This window comes from Oryctolagus cuniculus, chromosome 19, assembly GCF_964237555.1.
Source record: "Oryctolagus cuniculus chromosome 19, mOryCun1.1, whole genome shotgun sequence".
Lineage (NCBI taxonomy): Eukaryota > Metazoa > Chordata > Mammalia > Lagomorpha > Leporidae > Oryctolagus > Oryctolagus cuniculus.
Genome location: NC_091450.1, coordinates 59,261,443 through 59,282,008, shown reverse-complemented (window position 1 = coordinate 59,282,008; position 20,566 = coordinate 59,261,443). Strand labels below are relative to the sequence as shown.

The window sequence follows — 20,566 nt, the reverse complement described above, 5'->3', positions numbered from 1 at the left end:
TTCTTTTTTTAGTTAGTTGGGCCAATGGGGTATCAATTTTGTTTATTTTTTCAAAAAACCAGCTCCTGAATTGGCTGATTTTTTGTAATGTTGTTTTGGATTCAATCCTATTGATTTCTTCTCTGATTTTATTTTATTTCTTTTCTCCTACTAGATTTGGGTCGGGTTTGCTGCAGTTTTTCTAGATCCTTGAGATACATTGAAAGCTCATTTATGTGGTGCCTTTCCAGTTTCTTGATTTAGGCACCTATTGATATAAACTTTCCTCTTAACACTGCTTTTGCTGTGTCCCATAAGTTTTGATATGTTGTGTTGTTATCTTCATTTACTTCCAGAAAGTTTTTGATTTCTCTTTTGATTTCTTTTATGACCCATTGTACATTCAGGAGCATGTTGATCAATCTCCATGTGTTTGCATATGCTCTAGGGATTCCTGAGTTGCTAATTTCCAACTTCATTCCTTTATGGTCTGAGAAGCTGCATGGTATGATTCTAGTTCTTTTGAATTTGCTAAGACTTGCTTTATGGCCTAGTATGTGGTCAGTCCTGGAGTACGTTCCATGCACTGCTGAGAAGAATGTACATTATTTAAATGTAGAATGAAAAGTTCTGTAGATATCTGTTAGATCTATTTGGTCTATAGTGTCATTTAAATCTACTGTCTCCTTGTTGATATTCTGTCCAGTTGATCTATTTCTGAGATGGAGTATTGAAGTCCCCCAGTACTATTGTATTGGAATCCAACTCTCCCTTTAAGTCCCTTAACATATCTTTTAAATAAACCAGTGCCCTGTAGTTAGGTGCATATACATTGATAATTGTTATAGCTTCCTGTTGAATTGATCCCTTAATCATTATATAGTGGCCCTCTTTGTCTCTCTTCACAGTTTTTGTGTTAAAGTTTATGTTGTCTGATATTAAGATGGCTACGCCCACTCTTTTTTCATTTCTGTTGGCATGGTATATCTTTTTCCAGCCTTTCACTTCGTCTGCATGCATCTTTGTTGGAAAGATGTGTTTCCTGTAAGCAGCAAATAGATGGGTTTTGTTCCTTAACCCATTCAGCCAATCTGTGTCTTTGAACTCTAGAGTTGAGGCCATTAACGTTCAATGTGACTATTGATAAGTAGTAACTTTTCCCTGCCATTTTCCCAAAGATATTTTCTAATATATGCTTTGACTTCCCTGTGATCTTTTGCTGTGAGGTTTCCTTCCTTTACCTTCTTTCATATTGATAACCGTGTTTCTGTGTTTCTGTGTGTAACACATCTTTAAGCATCCTTTGCAGGGCTGGATGATTGGTGACATTCTTTCAATTTCTGTTTGCTGTGAAAAGTCTTTACTTCACCTTGATCCACAAATGAGAGCTTTGCAGGATATAATATTCTGGGCTGGCAGTTTTTCTCTCTTAGTATCTGGGCAATGTCTCACCATTCCGTCCTATCCTGTAGGTGCTGTGAGTCTAATTGGAGATTAGATTTCTCTTTACTATCACACTTTCCTGTTCAACTAATTTCTGCATTTCATTTTGATTCCTCCTTAAGATTTCATTTTCCTGAGAGAGATTTTCCAGTTTATCTAGTAAGGATTTCTGTAGTTCAAGAATTTGTTTTTGAAAAATTGTAAATGCTTTTATCATAATTTTTTTTTGAAATCCGTATCCTGCATTTCTTCTATCTCGTCATCTTCATAATCTTGGCTTGGGATGTCTTCTTCATTTGGGGGCATCATAATGTCTTCCTTGTTCTTGTTTCCTCGGTTTCTGCGTTTGTTGCTTGGCATTGTGGAGATATTCTTTGGATTCTTCTTCCCTCACTATGGTGTTTTTTCTTGTTATACTATGACTGTATTAAGTGGACTGTCTGTTTTTGATGGAGCCTTAGAGGCTTGAGATGGGTGTGGCCAGAGTGCTCTGTTTGGTTCTTCAGGGTTAAGGGTCTGCCAATGGTGACACACCCAGGTTAGGCATGGTACATCTCTCTCTCTCTCTCTCTCTCTCTCTCTGTCTCTCTCGCTCTCTCTCTCTCTTTTTTTTTTTTGATTCAGAAGGGAAGAAATTCCACACAGCTGAGCGGAATATTAGGCAGTCAGCTTCCGATCTCTGGCTCCTGTGGGTTTAACATTCGTCTGCTCTGCTCTTTCCCAAGGATGACACCAAGACTCTGTGGTGCCCCCAGTGTGGGCTCAAATTCCCTTGCAGTCTCCCACCGGGTTGCCAAGGTTGCTGAACTTTAGCGTCTCTGGCGAGTACTCACATGAACTCTGTGAGTTCTCTCACCCAACGTCTCTTTTTTCACCGTCTCAGTTCATTAGCTCCATGCATTCACTAGGTCCTAACTTCCTCTTATTTCACACCCCCCCCCCAGAGTCAGGTTTTTCTGGTTGACTTATGGCGGGCACTGCTTTAAGTATGTCCAAAATGGCGCCTGCTCTTTGTCTTGCTCGCCTTTGAGAGGTGAGCGGAGAGAAAGACTCATGTCCGTACTGGTCACCCCCTTTTTATTCCTCTCTCCTCTAGTTAGCCTGATGAACTTTCCCCCACGAGGCTTCAAGCCCTTAATGAGAAACCACTACAGATTTTTTGGTTTGTTTGGGGGATTTATTTGTTTATTTGAAAGTTAGAGTTACAGAGAGGGAGGGAGAGACAGAGATCTTTCATCCACTGGCTATAAGAAGCCAGGAGCCAGGGGCACCACATTGTCTCCCCACAAGGGTGACAGAGGCCCAAACAATCGACCCATCCTAAGCAGCCATTCCCCAGGCCTCTAAAAGGGAGCTGGATCAGAAGTGGAGCAGCCAGGGCAGGCACCGGTCTGATCAGTGGATGCCTGTGCCGCTGGTGGCCCTACCCACTACACCACAGCACTGGCACCTGGCCTTACTGTTTTTGACCATACTTGTAAGAACAGTCTTCTGAGAAGTGCATGGCTGCCCCATCTCAGTTGATTTTTATAAATGATGAGAGATATGCATCTAATTCCATTCTACATGAATACATCGAGCTTTGCCAGCACCATTTGTTGAAGAGATTATCCTTACACCAATGAATGATCTGAACCCTTTTGTCAAAAATCAGGTGGCCATATGTATTTAGATTAACTTAGGGATTCTCTGTTTCTCTCCATTGGTCTATGTGTCAGTTTTCTTATTGCCAGTCACATGATGTTTTAATTAGTATAGTTTTTTAGTATGCTGTGAAGTCAGGTATTGTGATGTCTCCAGCTTGATTTTTATTTTCTCAAGATCACCTTAGCGATTATGGATCTTCTGTGGTTCTGTATGAATTTGAGGGGTTGTTTTTTCTAATTCTGTACAGAATATCATTTGTATTCTGTAGATTTCTTTCACATGAGATAGATATTTTAATGATACAGATTCTTCCCATCCACAAGCAAGGAATCTCTTTCCATTTTTTGGAACAGTGCAGGGTCCTGTGTCGTTCCTCCACGAAGAGGGGGAGCGACAGGCGACTTTGAGGAGAGTTGCAATAGGGAGGAGCTGGAAGGTCTACATGTAAGAACTAGTGGAACATCATAGTGTGATATCCGGGACAGGGCCTGGGGAGCAACCTTAGGAAAGGTGAGGGAAAGGATATCAGGAGGTAGGCAGAGGGAACTTCCAGGAGGGACTGGGCAATGGGTGCTTAGTTCATCAGGAAACTTGAGCAAAGTCTACAGAGTACCAAAGATGGAGAGGATCTTATCTGAAATAAAATACGGGTTGATAGGGTCTTGGGAACATGGAGACCCTGTATTTGGCTGGGAATGAAGTTTGTGGCTTGTAGTCAGTTTGTAGAAGTCAGAATTCTGGCAGATGACTTTCTCTTGGTAAACGTGTTTTTCTTGGCTTTCAAAGGAGTGTCTGCTATGTGCCCACATTTGTTCTAATTACTTAAGGTAATGCAGAGAGTATAATGAGGGTTTTTGAAAAAGTTTGTGGAAAGAGGGATTTTTAAGGTTGTTTCATTGTGTGTGTGAGTGTGTGTGTGTGTGTGTGTGTGTACGTATGTATGTACAGTATTATGCTTACGCATTTAACTGATGAAAATGTCTTGTTTTCACTGCCGTGAAGCATACTGCAATAAATATTGTGGTGTACGTATCTCTCTAATAGAATATGTTCATGTGTTTTGGGTTATATCCAATAGATGGGTTGCTCCATCATATGGCAAGTCTGTTTCTGGTTTCTTAAAAATCTCCATACCGTTTTCCACAGCAGCTGCACCAATTTACATTTCCACCACCAGTGTGTAAGTGTTCTTCTTGTCCCACATCTTCCTCATCATTGTGACTCTCCATCCTTTGGGTTTTAGCCAGTATGTACGTGTGAGCTGATATCCCATTGTGGTTTGGATTTGCATTTCCCTCATAGGTTATGATGTTGAGCATTTCTTCCTGTATTTGTTGGACATCTGTATATCTATGGGGAACTTTCTGTTGAGTTCCTTTGGCCATTTCATATCTGGATTGGTTGTGTTTTTCTTGCTGCTATTTTTTTCTAAGTTGCAGATGTATTCTTAATATTAATTCTTTGTCAGATAGGTAGCTGACAGATATCTTCTGCTCATTCTGTTGTATGTCTCTTCTATCTGTGATGACTTCCTTTGCTATTCAGAGCTTTTAATTTCATTTAATTCCATTTGTTTAGTTTTGATTTTGCTGGTGGTCTTTGAGGGTCTTTTCCAAGGGTCATCGCCTATTCCAGTGTCTTGGAGCTTTTCTTTCTATTACCTTCAAAAAGCTTCGTAGTCTCAGGTTATAGATTTAGGTCTCTGATCTGTTTTGATTTGATTTTCCTATTTTATGGGAATTATGAATCTAATTTCAATGTTCTACACAAATACATCCATTTTTGCCAACGGCATTTGTTCAAGAGTTTTTCCTTACTCCAATGAATAGATCTGAATCCTAAAAATCTGGTGTTGTACATATTTGGATTAATATTGGAGCTTGCCTTGTTTTCTTCCACTGGTCTGCGTGTCACTTTTTCTGCAAGTGCTTTGATATTTTGTTTAGTGTAGATTTGTAGAATACTTTGAATCAGGTGTTGTGAGGCATCTAGGCTAATTTTGTTTTGTCTTTTTTCACAGGAACACCTTATCTATTCTGGATGTTGTGTGATTTTTATGAATTTTCAGTCTGTTATATGTAATTCTATAAAGAATGTCATTGGTGTTTGGATACAAATTTAATTGAATCTTTAGGTAGCTTTAGGTGGGGTAAAGATTTTAATCATACTGATTCTTCAAATCCACCAAAAGGGATATCTTTCCATTTTTTGTGTCCTTGGTGATTTCTTTCATCAGTGTATGGCAGTTTTCATGATAGAGCTCTTTGGCTTCTTTGGTTACATTAATCTTTTTTTTTTTGGGCAGGCAGAGTGGACAGTAAGAGAGAGAGATAGAGACAGAGAGAAAGGTCTTCCTTTTGCCATTGGTTCACCCTCCAATGGCTGCTGTGGCCAGAGCACTGCGGCCGGTGCACCTTGCTGATCCAGTGGCAGGAGCCAGGTGCTTCTCCTGGTCTCCCATAGGGTGCAGGGCCCAAGCACTTGGGCCATCTTCCACTGAACTCCCTGGCCACAGCAGAGAGCTGGCCTGGAAGAGGGGCAACCGGGACTAGAACCCAGTGTGCCAGCACTGCAAGGCAGAGGATTAGCCTAGTAAGCCGTGGCACCGGCAAAATTTAGTCTTAAACATTTTATTTCTGTCGTTATGTCTTTGGGATTTTTTTGATTGCTGTGTCAGTGAGTTCCTCATTAATGTATAAACACTGCTGCTTACACAGTATGCTTATTTGTAACGTGAGACTTCACTTAATTGTTTCACCAGTTAGCAGCGTTTTTGGTGGATTGTTTTAGTTTTTTCTGGTACCATAGCATGTTACTTGCAAGCATTTAGAATTTCAATTTCTCTTTTATAATCTAGGTACTATTTCTTTCTTTATTCTCCTTTCATTATGAAAATTTACAGTACTGCATTCTGTCAGAGTGGTAAAAAGGGACATCCTTGTGTTACATGTTTGACAAAAATGCTCTCACTTTTTACCCATCCAGCATGCCATTGGCTTTGAATTGTCATACTTAGCCTTTATGATTTTGATGCCTAATCCTTTTTTTTTTGACAGACAGAGTGCACAGTGAGAGAGAGAGAGAGACAGAGATAAAGGTCTTCCTTTTGCCATTGGTTCACCCTCCAATGGCTGTTGCGGCTGGCATGCGGCAGCAGGCAAACCATGCTGATCCGATGGCAGGAGCCAGATACTTATCCTGGTCTCCCATGGGGTGCAGGGCCCAAGCACTTGGGGCCATCCTCCACTGCACTCCCTGGCCACAGCAGAGAACTGGCCTGGAAGAGGGGCAACCGGACAGAATCTGGCGCCCCGACCGGGACTAGTACCTGGTTTGCTGGTGCCGCAAGGCAGAGGATTAGCCTAGTGAGCCGCGGTGCTGGCCTGCCTATTCCTGTTATACCTACTTTGTGGAGGTTTTTTTTTTAATAATGAATGGGATTGAATCGTTTCAGGTTATTTCTCTGTATCTAATGAAATGATAATGTTTTTTTTAAGAAGCTTTATTGCATTTTTTGCAGAATTACAGAGAGAGAAACATAGTGAGAACAGGTGAGTGAGAGAGAGTGAGAAAAGATGAGAGTGAGAGAGAGAAAGAGGTGTTATAGGCTGCAGCAGTATGGTAGGCTTGGAGAGTGCAGGAGGGATTTACTGCATTTAACTTATGGGACAGAGTTGCCCAGGGCATCTACCCAGCGGCATTCTCCCCCCAAATCTGCAGGCTTGGAGGCCGTGTGGGTGGGCGGCAGATCTATTGTGAGGAAGCCAAGAAGTGGATGTCTGCCTCCCCTGCTCCCTCCCAGAGGACCTGGATGTGAAACTCACCCAGAGTGGACGGTGAAGCGCAACTGCCGGGTGTTCTTCCAGTTCCAGAGACTGCATGGCTTCCTGCTCAATGACACCTGGACCTTCTTCCTGGAGAAGAGCAACTGGTGAGCAGATGTGGCCCCCTCAGTTGTGTCCATGTCCTGGGTGCCCAAGGGGAAGGGAAGGGACAGCCCGTTCCCTGGGATTGGGCGGCCCAGGCAAACAGTGATGTGGACTTCCACCCTGTGGCAGGGAGGGTCATGTGGGTAGCCCCACAGGCATGGGGAGAAATGTAGGGGCCTGGTGGGCTTCAGTAGAGTATGAGAGCATGGAAACTCGGGTGGGTATTATGTTGGGGAATGAGTTCCCCGGGGCTCTGCAGAGCATTAGGGGCCAAAGAACATGGTAATAGGGGAATACTTGGGTATGCAGGAAATGGGAGGGAGACCTGGAGGACAAGTGTGTGCTGTTGAGTCAGAGTACAAAACCCAAGAAGTCTGGATTGGAGACATGTGTTAATAAAAGTTTGGGTTTTAGATTTCGGGGCTAAGAATGATGGGATTAGAAGTAAATTGTGTGGTGGGAGTGGAGGGTTAGATGTCATGGAAGAACCTGGGGCATGCAAGGTGTTGGGTGCAGAAATCAGGTAATTTCTGTATATCACTATCCTGTGATATAGACAGGGAAATGGAAGGAGTGTATGGAGGAGGTCAGGTGTCTTTCAGTAGAGTTGTAATAGGGAGGAGCTGGTAGGTCTACTAGTAGAACTGGTGGAGTCTCCAAGTGTTAGACCTGGGACAGGGCCTGGGCAATAACCTTAGGAAAAGTGAGGGTAAGAAAATGGTGAAGAGTATAGTGTGGAACAACAGGGACAGAATCTGGCGCCCTGGCCGGTACTAGAACCCGGAGTGCTAGTGCTGCAGGTGGAGGATTAGCCTATTGAGCAGCAGCGCTGGCCTGGATATTAATCTTTTATCAGTTTCATAGTTAGCAAATAGTTTCTCCCATCCTTTTGGTTGCCTCTTTACTTTTCTGAGTGTTCCTTTTGCAGTGCAGAAGCTTCTCAGCTTGATGGAATCACATTTGTCTGTTTCAGCTTTTATTGTGCTACTGGCATTTTGTCCCAGAAATCATTGTCTAAGCCAATGTAATTCAGTATTCCCCAATGTTCTCTAATAGTTTGATGATACTGAGTTTTAGATTTTGTTCCTTGACGTGTTTTAGTTGCTGTTTGTATAAGGTGTAAAGTATGGGTCTTCTTTCAGAGTTCTGCATGTGGAGGTCCAGTTTTCTCAGGACCTTGTTTTGAAGAAACGGTCCTTTGAACCTGGGATTGATCTTTAGCTCCTTCTTGAAAGATAGATTAGTTGTAGATGTGTGTGTTATTTCAGGTGTTTCTTTTCTGTTCCTTTGTTATATATGTCATTTTTTTTTGCCTATAGCAAGCTGTTTTCATTGAAACTGTCCTGTGCTGTTTCTGCAATCTGTTATTGCAATGCTATGAGTTTTTTATGTTGTATAAGGTTGCTTTCTCTATTCAGATGTTCTGTGTTTTCATATGAATTTTAGCATTGTTTTCTCTCCATCTGGGCAAAATGCTATTTGACCTTTGCTTGGGATCCCATTGTGTCTGTAAATTGCTTATAGTAGAATGGATATTTGCATCTTGTTGATTTTGCCAATGAGTCAGCATAGAAGATCTTTCCATTTTTGTGTGTCTTCTTCCATTTCTTAATGTTTTGTAACTTTATTGTAGACATTTTCATGGATATGAAACTGGACACCGAGTTGACACGGAAGTTCAGCTGCTGGGTAATCTTCCATTTCTGGGGACTGCTCTGTTTCCTTGTAAAACCTAGCTGGGCCTTCATCCTGGACAGGAGCAACTGGTTAGTAGATGTGGCTGTGTCCTGTTGATGGCAGCCCTTGGGCCCAACGAGGAGAGGGAACGGAATGGAACCGTGTGCCCTGGGGTCAGGTGTCCAGGCTGCCAGCAAAGTGGACTTCCAACCTTTGGGATGCAAGGTCAAGTGTTAGGAGCCCTATATACATGTGGAGACAGAAATGTGGGGGTCTAGTGTTCCTAGAATAGAGGAACCACAGAGACAGAAGTGAATAAGATATTGGGGAATGAATTCCCTGGGGCTTTGCCGAGAATTAAGGGCCAAAGAACATCCTAAGAATGGTAAACTGGTTGTCGAAGCTGTGGGAGGGGGAAACCGGGAGGAAAACTGCCATATGTTGACTCAGATACAAAACATAAGAGTCTGGTTTGGAGAGACGTGGTAATAGTTGTTTGGGTTTTAGATTTTCAGGCTAAGGACGATAGGATTGCAAGTACTTCATGCGGCAGGAGTGGAGGGTTAAATGCTTGGAAGAACTTGGGTCATGCAAGGTTTTGGGAGCTGAAAACAGTGTGTGTCTGTATGTCACCATCCTTTGATAGAAAAGCAAAATGGAAGGACTGTGAGGAGGAAGGCAGGCGACTTTGAGGAGAGTTGTAATAGGGAGGAGCTGTAATAGGTCTGCTTGTAAGAACTAGTAGAGTATCAGAGTGTGAGATCCTGGACAGGCCCTGGGGAGAAACCTTAGTTAAAGTGAGGGATAGGATATCAGGAAGTGGGCAGAGGGAACTTTCAGGAGGGATTGTGGAATGGGAGCTGAGTTAATCAGGAAATTTGACCAAAGTGTGCAGACTACCAAGAGATGGAGAAGAGGTTATTGGAAAGAAAATGGGTTGACAGGGGGCTTGGGAACATGGAGATCCTTATTTAGCCTATGAATGAAGTTTGTGGCTTGAAGAAGTCAGAATCTGGGCAGAGGAGTTTCTCTTGGTAAATATATTTTTCTTGGCTTTCAAAGGAGTGTCTGCTATGTGCCCACATTTGTTCTAGTTATTTAAGGTACTGCAGAGAGCATCATGAGGGTCCATGAAAAAGTCTGTGGAAAGAGGGATTTGTAAGGTTGTTTCATTGTGTGTGTGTGTTTTTGTGTATATATAGAGAGAATTATTCTTATCCATTCAACTGGTGATGTTTGAAGTCTTTAACAATTTCTTGTTGTCGCTGCTGTGAGCCATACTGCAAGAAATATTGTGGTGGACGTATCTCCCTGATAACAATACGTTCATGTATTTTGGGTTCTAGCCAGTAGAGGGCTTGCTTCATATCATATCACAAGTTTGTTTCTGGTTTCTTAAGAAATCTCCATACTGTTTTCCACAGTGACTGCACTAATTTACATTCCCACCACCAGTGTGTATGTATTCCCCTTTTCCCACGTCCTCCTCCTCATTGAGACTCTCTGTCCTTTGGGTTTTAGCCAATATGTACGTGTGAGCTGATATCTCATTGTGGTTTGGATTTGTGTTTCCCTGATAGCTTGTGATGTTGCTATTTTTCCCTATTTTTATTGGTTATCTGTATATCTATGGGGAACTGTCTGTTGAGTTCCTTTGGCCATTTCATAATTGGTTGTTTTTTTGCTGTTGTTTTTTTAAAGTTGCAGATGCATTCTTGATATTAATGCTTTGTCAGATAGGTATCTGACAAATATCTTTTTCTCATCCTGTTGGATGTCTCTTCACTCTATGATGATTTCCTTTGCTGTGCAAAGCTTTTAATTTCATTTAATCCCGTTTATTTAGTTTTGAATCCAGCACCCCAACCGGGACTAGAACCCGGGGTGCCAGTGCCGCAGGCCTAGGATTAGCCAAGAGAGCTGCGGCGCCGGCCTTGTTTCGTTTTTTGCCCAGTAACACCTTAGCTATTCTGGATCTTCTGTGATTTTCTATGAATTTTAGGTGGTTTTATGCAATTCTGTAAAGAACGTCATTGATGTTTTGATATAATTTTGGTTGAATCTTTAGGTAGTGTTAGGTAAGGTAGAAATTTTAATTAGGCTGATTCTTCAAATCCACCAAAAGGGATATCTTTCCATTTTTTGAGTCGTTGGTGATTTCTTATATCAGTGTATGGTGATTTTCATGATAGAGCTCTTTGGCTTCTTTGGTTAAATTTAGTCTTAAACATTTGATTTCTGTGCTATTGTCCTTGGGATTATTGTTGATTGCTCTGTCAGTGAGTTCATCATTAATGTATAAGCACTGCTGCTTACACACTATGTTTATTTGTAACCAGTGATTTCAAGAATTGTTTCACCAGGTCTAGCAGTGTTTTTGGTGGATTGTTTTAGTTTTTTTCTGGTACCATATCATGTCACCTGCAAGCATTTAGAATTTCACTTCTCTTTTATAATGTAGGTGCAGTTTCTTTCTTCTCCTTTCTTTCTCTTTGAAAATTTACAGTACTGCATTCAGAGTGGTAAAAGGGGCATCCTTGTGTTACATGTTTGACAAAAATGCTTTCACTTTTTGCCCATCCAGCATGGCATTGGCTGTTGATTTGTCATACATAGCCTTTTTGATTTTGATGCCTATTCCTTCTATACCCACTCTGTGGTTTTTTGTTTGTTTGTTTGTTTAGCATGACTGAGAGTGAATCTCTTCTGATTATTTCTCTGTATGTAATGAGATGATAATGTGGTTTTTTAAAAAAAAAGTTTTCATGCATTCATTTGCAAGAAAAACAAAGAGAGAAACAGCAAGAGCACGTGAGTGAGAGTGAGGGAGGATGAGAGTGAGAGAGGGAGAAGGTCTTCCATTTGCCAGTACACTCCCCGAAAGACCGTGATGGCCAGACTGAGCCAATATGAAGTCAGGATCCAGGACCACCTTCTGGGTCTCCCATGTGGCTGTAGGGGCCCAAGGAATTGGGACATCCTCCACCGCTTCCCCAGGCGCATAAGGAGGGAGCTGGATCGGAAGTGGTGTTGCCAGAATGCACACTGACACCCACATGGAAAGACAGCACTGCATGCCGTGGCTTTAACGCGGTGTAAGGCAGCACCAGCCCTGCTTGTATGACTCCGGGCAGCATCCCCGGCTCCGACCTGCTCAAGGATGCTGGGCAGGCATCCGCCGTTCTGTACCCTGACCACGGGCAGTTTAGCAGAGCACTGCACCAACGGGAGTTGCTGGGTGTCAGCCCGGAGGTCTAGAGAACTGCACACTGCCCAGAGCTTCTGGTGGGCTGGATGGGGATCCACGATGTCCCTGGAGCACTGCTGATCGTGGTGAGCACAGGGCGGCCATGCCAGGCTGTGGCTACTAAGGTGGTTTTCCCTGGTTCATCAAGGCAGCGGGGCCTCTTCCGCTGACGCTGTGTATCCTGGGAGGAAGGGGCGGGTGTTAGTCGGATGGCGCTTGTGCAGTAGGCCTCAGGGAGAAGTAGGTGACGTCTGCTGCAGTGGCGTCGTTGTCGACTGGCGGTGTTATTGGCAGCAGTGTTATGTTAGGCTTGGAGAGTGCAGGAGGAATTAGCTGCACTTAAATTTATGGGACAGAGATATCCAGGGCATCTTCCCATGGCGTTCTCACCCAAATCCGCAGGTTCAGAGGCAGCACGGGTGGGCAGCAGCTCAGCCATGAGGAAGCCAAGAAGCGGATGTCTGTCTCCCCTCCTCCCCCGCAGAGGACACAGATGTGAAACTAACGCAGGGTGGACGCTGAAACTCAGCTGCTGGATAATATTCCAGTTCCGGAGACTACACGGCTTCTGCTCAACACCAGCTGGGCCTTCATCCTGGAGAGGAGCAACTGGTGAGCAGATGTGGCCGCCCCAGTGGTGGCCGTGGCCTGGGTGACCAAGGGGAAGGGAAGGGACAGCCCGTTCCCTGGGGTTGGGCAGCCCAGACAAATAGTGATGTGGACTTCCATCCTGTGACAGGGAGGGCCATGTGGGGTAGCCCCACAGGCATTGGGAGAAATGTAGGGGCCTGGTGGGCTTCAGTAGAGTTGGAGACCATGGAGACGGGGGGGTGGATAGGATGTTGGGGAATAAGTCCTGGGGCTCTGCAGAGAATTAGGGGCCAAAGAAGATGGTAAGAGGGGAAGATTTGGGTATCTAGGAAATGGGAGGGAGACCTAGAGGAAAAGTGTGTGCTGTTGAGTCCAGAGTACAAAACCCAAGAGGTCTGTCTGGTTTGGAGAGATGTGTTAATAAAAGTTTGGGTTTGAGATTTTGGAGCTAAGCATGACAGGATTGGAAGTATTATGTGTGGTGGGAGTGGAGGGTTAGATGTCATGGAAGAACCTGGGGCATGCAAGGTGTTGGGAGCTGAAATCAGGTAATTTCTGTCTATCACTATCCTGTGATATAGATAGGGAAATGGAAGGATTGAATGGAGGGGGTCAGGTGACCTCAGTAGAGTTGTAATAGGGAGGAGCTGGTAGGTCTACTAGAAGAAGTGGTGGAGTCTCCAAGTGTTAGACCTGGGACAGGGCTTGAGCAAAAACCTTGGGAAAATGAGGGTAAAAAAAGTGTGAGGGGTGCAGTGTGTTCTTTCTTAGGGACTGTGGTATGGGTGCACGGTTAATTAGGAAACTTCTACAAAGGTCTTGGAATACCAGGGATGGAGAGAGGCTTATGTGGGAGAAAACTGGATAGGTGTTGTGATTAGGAAGACAAGAACCTGATCAAGCCTGGAATGAAATTTGAGGCTTGAGGTCAGCTTATAGAAGTCTGAATTTGGGCAGAGGACTCTCTCTTGGTAAAGGTGTATCTCTTGTCTTTCAAAGATGTTTCTGTTATGTGCCAGCATTTGTTCTCTTTGTTTTATGTAATGCAGGGGTCAGTGTGAGGTACTTTGAAAAGTTTGTGGAAAGAAGCAGTTGTGAGTTTGTTGTCTTTCAAGACATTTGATGAACTGCGCACAGCTTTGTCGTGGTGCATGTTTTCCATATCCTTCTAGGCAGCTCTGTGTGAAAGCTTCTGCTTTCATGGAGTGTTTGTTCTGATTGCTGTTTGGGGGCTGGGGATGACTTAGTCCTGCAGGACTTTACCAGGTAGGAGTTCTTGAAATATCTTCCCCTTATGTTGGAATGTATACTTTGTAGTACTTCCTATTCCTCATTTGATTTTTTCCCATCTCTGATATTTCCATTTGCTTTTGTGAGCCATTAAACCATGTGTTTTTTTTTCACACTGTCACAGTTATTAGGAATGCAAGTTTTTCCTTAAGTTTTTCTATAGGATGTTCATTTTTTACAATGCAGTGTTATTTTTGAGTAACATTCAGAATTATATAGCTTTTATATTCTTACTTTTAGGTTATTTTTACAGAAATATTTTCAAACTTATATTTTTATAAATGTCATAGGATTTTCCAAGTACAGACTTTTATGAACATGCATATTTTATATATTAAATTTTCCTGTAATGTGAGTGCTTACCTATTTTACCTATTTTATATAAATTTCTATTAAAGATTGATATTGTCCCAAGTGGATATATTTACTTCTTAGGTTAAGAAATTCTTCCATATATTTTATAGAACAATACTACTAATAAAGCAACATTCCGTTCTTCTGCTCTCCTTCCAACACTGTCTCTCCCAGTGTACGTCTTCCTTTTTGTTTTTTTTTTTTTGCCCTTTGTCCCTCCCTTCCTGACTTCCTTACTTTCATCCATTTTTGGATAGTTTTTAAATTTGCATTAGAGTAAAATGGCTAAATTCTTTACCAAATAAGAAGTTCAGGAACTAAAAAACAGGTGGTCCAATGTTTGGCATCCCCTACGGGTGCTGGTTCAAGTCCCATTTACTCCACTTCTTTTTTTTTTTTTCAAGATGTATTCATTTATTTGAAAGGCAGTGTTACAGAGAGGCAGAGGCAGAGAGAGTGAGTGAGAAGCCTTGCAATCCATCTGCTGGTTCACTCCCTGGAAGACCACAGTTGTTGGAGGTGCACTGATCTGAAACCAGGACCCAGGAGCTTCCTCGGGGTCTTCCCATGCAGTTGTAGGGGCGCAAGGATTGGGTCATCTTCCACTACTTTCCCAGGCCATAACAGAGAGGTGGATCAGAAGTCCTCCAGCTGGACTTGACCCAGCACCCATATGGGATGCCGACACTGCAGGAGGCACCTTTACTTAGAATGCCACAGCTCTAGTCCCTAGTCCATTTCTGATCCCGCTCGATGCTAGTGCACCAAAGCATCAGAGGACACCCCAAGTGCTTGTGACTTTGCACCCATGTGGGACACCTGGAAAAGGCTCTTGGTTCCTGTCTTCATCTTGGTCCAGTGCTGACTGTTTTGGCCATTTGAGAAGTCAAGCAACAGATGGAAGATCTCTTCCTCTTTCTCTCTCTCTGTATGTAACAGTGTTTTTGTGGTAAACAAAATAAATCTTCTAAAAATAAGGAAAAAACAGAAACACTAGTTTAGTGGGAATATAAGCAACAAATATAATTGGTTGAATGGAAAAATAACCATTTATTCAATACACTCTAAATTTAAAGTAATCACAGATTGTCACAACTATACTAAAGTAACATTCTTGTTTCTTTTTCACTTTTTTAACAGGCAGAGTGGACAGTGAGAGAGACAGACAGAGAGAAAAGTCTTCCTTTTACCGTTGCTTCACCCTCCAATGGCCGCTGTGGAGTGGCAGGACTAGAACAAACAGCAACCAGGACTAGAACCCAGTGTGCCGGCACTGCATGCAGAGGATTAGCCTATGGCACTGCAGTGCCGGCCTCTTTTTCATTTTTTAAAGATTTATTTATTTGAAAGATAGAATTTCTGAAAGAGGTATATATATATATATATATATATATATATATATATAGAGAGAGAGAGAGAGAGAGAGAGATATCTTCCCTCTGCTGGTTCATCCCCAAATGGCCACAATGGCTTGAAGTTAGCCGATAAAGTTATGAACAAGGAGCTTCTCCCAGTCTCCCACGTAGGTGCAGGGTCCTAGGACTTGGGCCATCTTCTACCGCTTTCCCAGTCCATAGCAGAGAGCTAGATCAGAAGAGGAGCAGCGTGAACTAGAACCTGTGCCCATGTGGGGTGCCCACCTTTCAAGCCTGGGCTTTAACACACTGCTGCACAGCACCTGCCCCTTCAATTATTTTTAAAATGAATGAAAAGAGAACATATTCCATGCATTCTTTAGGTACAGTTCCAAGAATAAACCCAGACCTTCCTCTCTTCCCCTTTCCCCTCCCTTCATGGCCTCTTCTTTTCATCAATTTTTCAAAATATGATTTTAATCCATGTTATATTCAGGGTAGCCATAATATTCATAATATTCATAGGAAAAAGGTAGAAAGAATAAAGTTCCACCAGAGCAGTATACTTTTATTTAAAAATTATTTTCTTGAGAGGCATTGTTACATAGAGAGGAAGACATAGAGATAGAGGTCTTCCATCCATATGGGTTCATTGCACGAATGGCCACAATGTCTGGAGCTGGACCAGTCCATAGCCAGGAACCAAGAGCTTCTTCCATCTTTCCCAGTAGGTTGCAGGGGCCCAAGCCCTTGGGCCATTTCCACTGCTTTCTCAGGCCATCAGCAGGGAATTGGATTGGAAGTGGAACAGCTGGACTTGAACTGGTGTCCATATGGGATGTCGGCACCACAGTGGATTCTTAACCTACTATGCCACCATTCCGGCCCCAGTACTCTGTTCTTAACAATTGGTTTGTCCAGGTTATCAAACATTGTTTTCTAAGAGTATATTTGCAGCAGTAGTGCTACACATTGGCATTTACTTTTTTTTGTTTTTGTGTTTTAATTTTTTAACAAAGTTAACTTACATGTGGTATTTTTCTTTTTCTGGCTTATTTCATTTTTCTTTTTTCTTTAAAAATTTTTGACAGGTAGAGTTATAGACAGTGAGAGAGAGACAGAGAGAAAGGTTTTCCTTCTGTTGGTTCATTACCCATATGGTCGCTACGGCCGGCTTTGCACCGGCCCTCTGGCTTATTTCTCTAACTTGAAGTCCTCCAGTTACTCCATGTTGATGCACTTGATAAAATTTCATTATTGTTAAGTCCTGAATAACATTTCATTGTAGATCTGTACCATGTCTTCTTATTCTCCTGATGACAGAAATCTTTGTTTAATCTTTATAAATAAGTTCTTGTTTATTCCTTGTGATTGCTGTGAACCATATTGCAATCAACATGGTGGTAGAACTATCTCTTTGATACAATAATGTTCATTTCTTTTGGGTGTATATCCAGTAGTGGGATTGCTGAAGCATATGGCAGGTTTGTTTCTGTTTTTTTTAAAGATCTGTTTATTAGAGAGGCAGAGTTACAGAGAGGGAGAGATAGATAGAAAGGTCCCTCATCAGCTGGTTCACACCTGATGTGGCTGCAGTGGCCCAAGCTTCATCAGGCCAAACCCGGGAGCCAGGAGTCCCTGCTTCCTGCACCCACGGTTCTGCATGGGTATGCAGAGGTCCAAGCTTTTGGACCATCCACCACTCCTTTGCTCAGGCCATTAGCAGGGAGCTGAAGTGGAAGTGGGGCAGTTGAGACTTGAACCGATGAACATATAGGGTGCTGGCGCTGCAGGTGAAGGCTTAGCCTGCTATCCACAGTGCCAGCCCCTCCTTTCCTTTTCTGTAGTGTTTTCTTCCAGTGTAAATTGAAATAGTAAAGCTTTATATTTATATGTGCCATCAACACTTAGGCAAAGCAAAGTATGGGCTAGGGGATAAAGTCAACATTTTTTGAAAATTTAAAATTTTTGAAAATTTTTATTTATTTGAGAGGATGGGAATTAGAGAAAGAATTTCTCATCCACTGATTGAATTCTGGGATACCTGAAATAGCCAAGGCTACACTGGGGCCAAGTATGGAGCTGAGAACTCAATCCCAGTCTCCCACGTAGGTCTCAGGAGCCCAGTTACTCGGAACCATCACCCCTGCCTCCCAGGATTTGCACTACCTGGAAACTGGAATCAGTCAAAGCAGAAGCCAGGAAGGAAACCAAGGCACTCCATTATGGCCATGGCTTCCTAACCAGTGTGTTATCTGTGAGGCCAAATACCACAATTGCCCCCAATGTTTTATAATATAGGATATAAAGAACATATTTTAGTAAAGTGCAGAACAAAAGACTAATAAGTTTCTGGCAGCTATGTCTGATAATAAAGCAAGGTCACAAACAGAAGTTGGCACTGAAGGGGGCTGGTGTTGTGCCACTGGGTAACACTGGCATCCCCCATCAGAGTGCTGTTTCAGACAGTCCCAGATGCTCTGCCTCTCATTAAATTCCCTGCTAATGCAGCTAGGAAAGAGCAGAGAATGGATCAAGGACCAGGACCCCTGTCACTCAGATGGAGCTCCAGGGTCCTGTCTTCAGCCTGGCCAGTCTGGCTATAGAGGGAGTGAAACAGCAGATGGAAGATCCATCTCTATCTCTCTCACTCTCACTCTTCTTCTCTCCCTGCCTACCAAAAAGATAATTTTATCTCTAAACTGCAAATTACCTGATTGTTTTCCCCCAGAAACCTTTTATTTAAGGAATATAAACTTTATATATTCCATAATTGCAACTTTAGGAACTTGGTGATTCTTCTCATGGTACCCAGAATCCCACCAACATTCTCACCCCTCTTCCTCCTTCCTCTACTATTCTCATACTAATTTTTTGCTAAGATAATTTTATTTGAATATTTATTTTTAATTAGTATGAAATTATTCACATTTTCTTCTTTGCTTTCTCTTGCTTGTTTCTTTCCTTCCCTCTATAGAGCTCAGAAAATATTAGTGAATATGTTTAGATGTGTGAATAACCATTTTTGCACTTCCTTTTTGGAAAGGATTTTTTTAAAGATCTATGACATATTAAATTTTACTGATAACTGATTGATAACACTATACCAGGAGATATCAGAGTTCTTGGAATTTGACATTTCCTGGAGCATTAACAATAACTACATATGTCCATACAAATATAGCATAAGGTTAATCATCACTTTTATTTTAAGGTGCTTTCCATTCATTTTAGCATATCAAGTTAACTGTATTAGCTTAATATTTTTTATAAAGTGAGAAAACTGTTTCTTTTTGAGAATCTTCCAAGGACCCTGTGGAAAATCCTAAAGTTAGTTTGAGGTCAAGAAGACTTCATTTATGGACCAGTGTTGTGGTCCAGTGAATTAAATCTCAGTCTAAAAAGCTAGCATTTCTTCTGGGCATTGGTTCATATCCTGGCTGCTCCACATCCGATCCAACTCCCCACTTACGCACCTGGGAAAGCAGCAGAAGGTGGTGCAAGCAATCAGGCCCCTTCAGCAGACAGGGAGGCCTGGATGGGGTTCCAACCCCTGACCCCGGCCTGGTTCATTACCAGCTTCTGTGGTCATTTGGGGGAGTGACCCAGCCGATGGAAGATGCCCCCCCTCCCACTCTGTGTCACTTCCATTGATTTCTTTTTCTTGCCTCATGGCTCTGGCGAAAACTTCCAGGGCTATGTTTAATAGCAGTGGTGAGAGTGGGCCTCCTTATCTGGTACCAGATCACAGAGGGAAAGCTTCCAACTTTTCCCCATTTAATACAGTGCTGGCGGTGGGTTTGTCATAAATTACCTTGATTGTGTTCATGAATGTTCCTTCTCTACGCAGTTTGCTTAGAATTTTATCATTGAAGAGTGTTGTGTTTTATCAAATGCTTTCTCTGCATCTATTGAGATAATCATATGGTTTTGTTCAGCAGTTTGTTAAAGGAGTGTATCACATTGATTGATTTGCAAATGTTGACTCATCCCTGCATACCATGGATAAATCCCACTTGGTCTGAATGCATGATCTTTCTGATGTGTTGTTGGATTCGGTTGGCTAGAATTTTATTTAGGATTTTGCGTCTATGTTCATCAGGAAAGTTGGTCTGTAATTCTCTTTCTCTGTTGCATCCTTCTCAGGGTTAGGAATTCAGGTGATGCTGGCTTCGTAAAAGAATTTGGGAGGATTCTCTCTCTCAGTCGTTTTGAGTAACTTTAGAAGAACCTGAGTTTGTTCTTAAATGTCTGGTAGAATTCAGCAATGAAGCCCTCTGGTCCTGTGTTCTTTGTTAGGAGGGCCTTTATTACTGATTCAATATCCATCTTTGTTATGGGTCTGTTTATGTTTTCTGTGTCTTCATGGTTCAATTTAGGTAGGTTGTATATGTCCAGGAACCTATCCATTTCTTCTGTGTTTCCTAATTTGTTGGCATACAGCTCTGTGTAGTAATTCCTGATGATTCTATTTTATTTCTGTGATATCTATTGTTGCATTTACTTTTTCTTGTCTAATTTTATTGATTTGGGTCTTCTCTCTCCTCCTCCTTTTAGTTGGACCAGTGGTGTGACAATTTTGTTTTATTTTTCCAAAAAAAACACAATTCTTCGTTTTGCTGATCTTTTGTATTGTTTTTTATTTGGGTTCAATTTTGTTGATTGCTTCTCTAATTTCAATTATTTCTTTTTTCCTGCTAGTTTTGGGTTTGGTTTGCCATTGTTTTTCTAGATCCTTGAGATCCATCGATAGCTCATTTATTTAGTGTTTTTCCAATTTCTTGATGTAGGCCGTTATTGCTATAAACTTTCTTCTTAATACTAATTTTGCTGTATCCCATAAGATTTGACATATTGTGTTTTTGTCTTCACTTGTTTCCAGAAAAGTTTTTATTTGATTTGATTTCTACTGTGACCAATCTTTCATTCAGGAGCATATTGTTCATTCTCCTTTTGTTTGCATATGCTCTAGAGATTCCTGAGTTGCTGATTTCCAGCTTCATTCATTGTGGCCTGAAAAGATGCATGATATGATTTCAATTTTTTGAATTTAC

General features: G+C 42.2%; 1 protein-coding gene across 1 annotated transcript in view; it reads left to right on the top strand.

The window, feature by feature from the left end:
* Positions 1–20,566, top strand: part of LOC103346492 (uncharacterized) — a 149,414-nt gene that overhangs the window by 86,399 nt on the left and 42,449 nt on the right. Inside the window, exons 9-11 of the mRNA XM_070063799.1 lie at positions 6,790–7,000; positions 8,632–8,764; positions 12,325–20,566. The exon at positions 12,325–20,566 is cut by the window's right edge and continues 42,449 nt beyond it. The gene's annotated coding sequence lies outside the window, so the exon portion shown is untranslated. The remainder of the gene's footprint in view (positions 1–6,789; positions 7,001–8,631; positions 8,765–12,324) is intronic.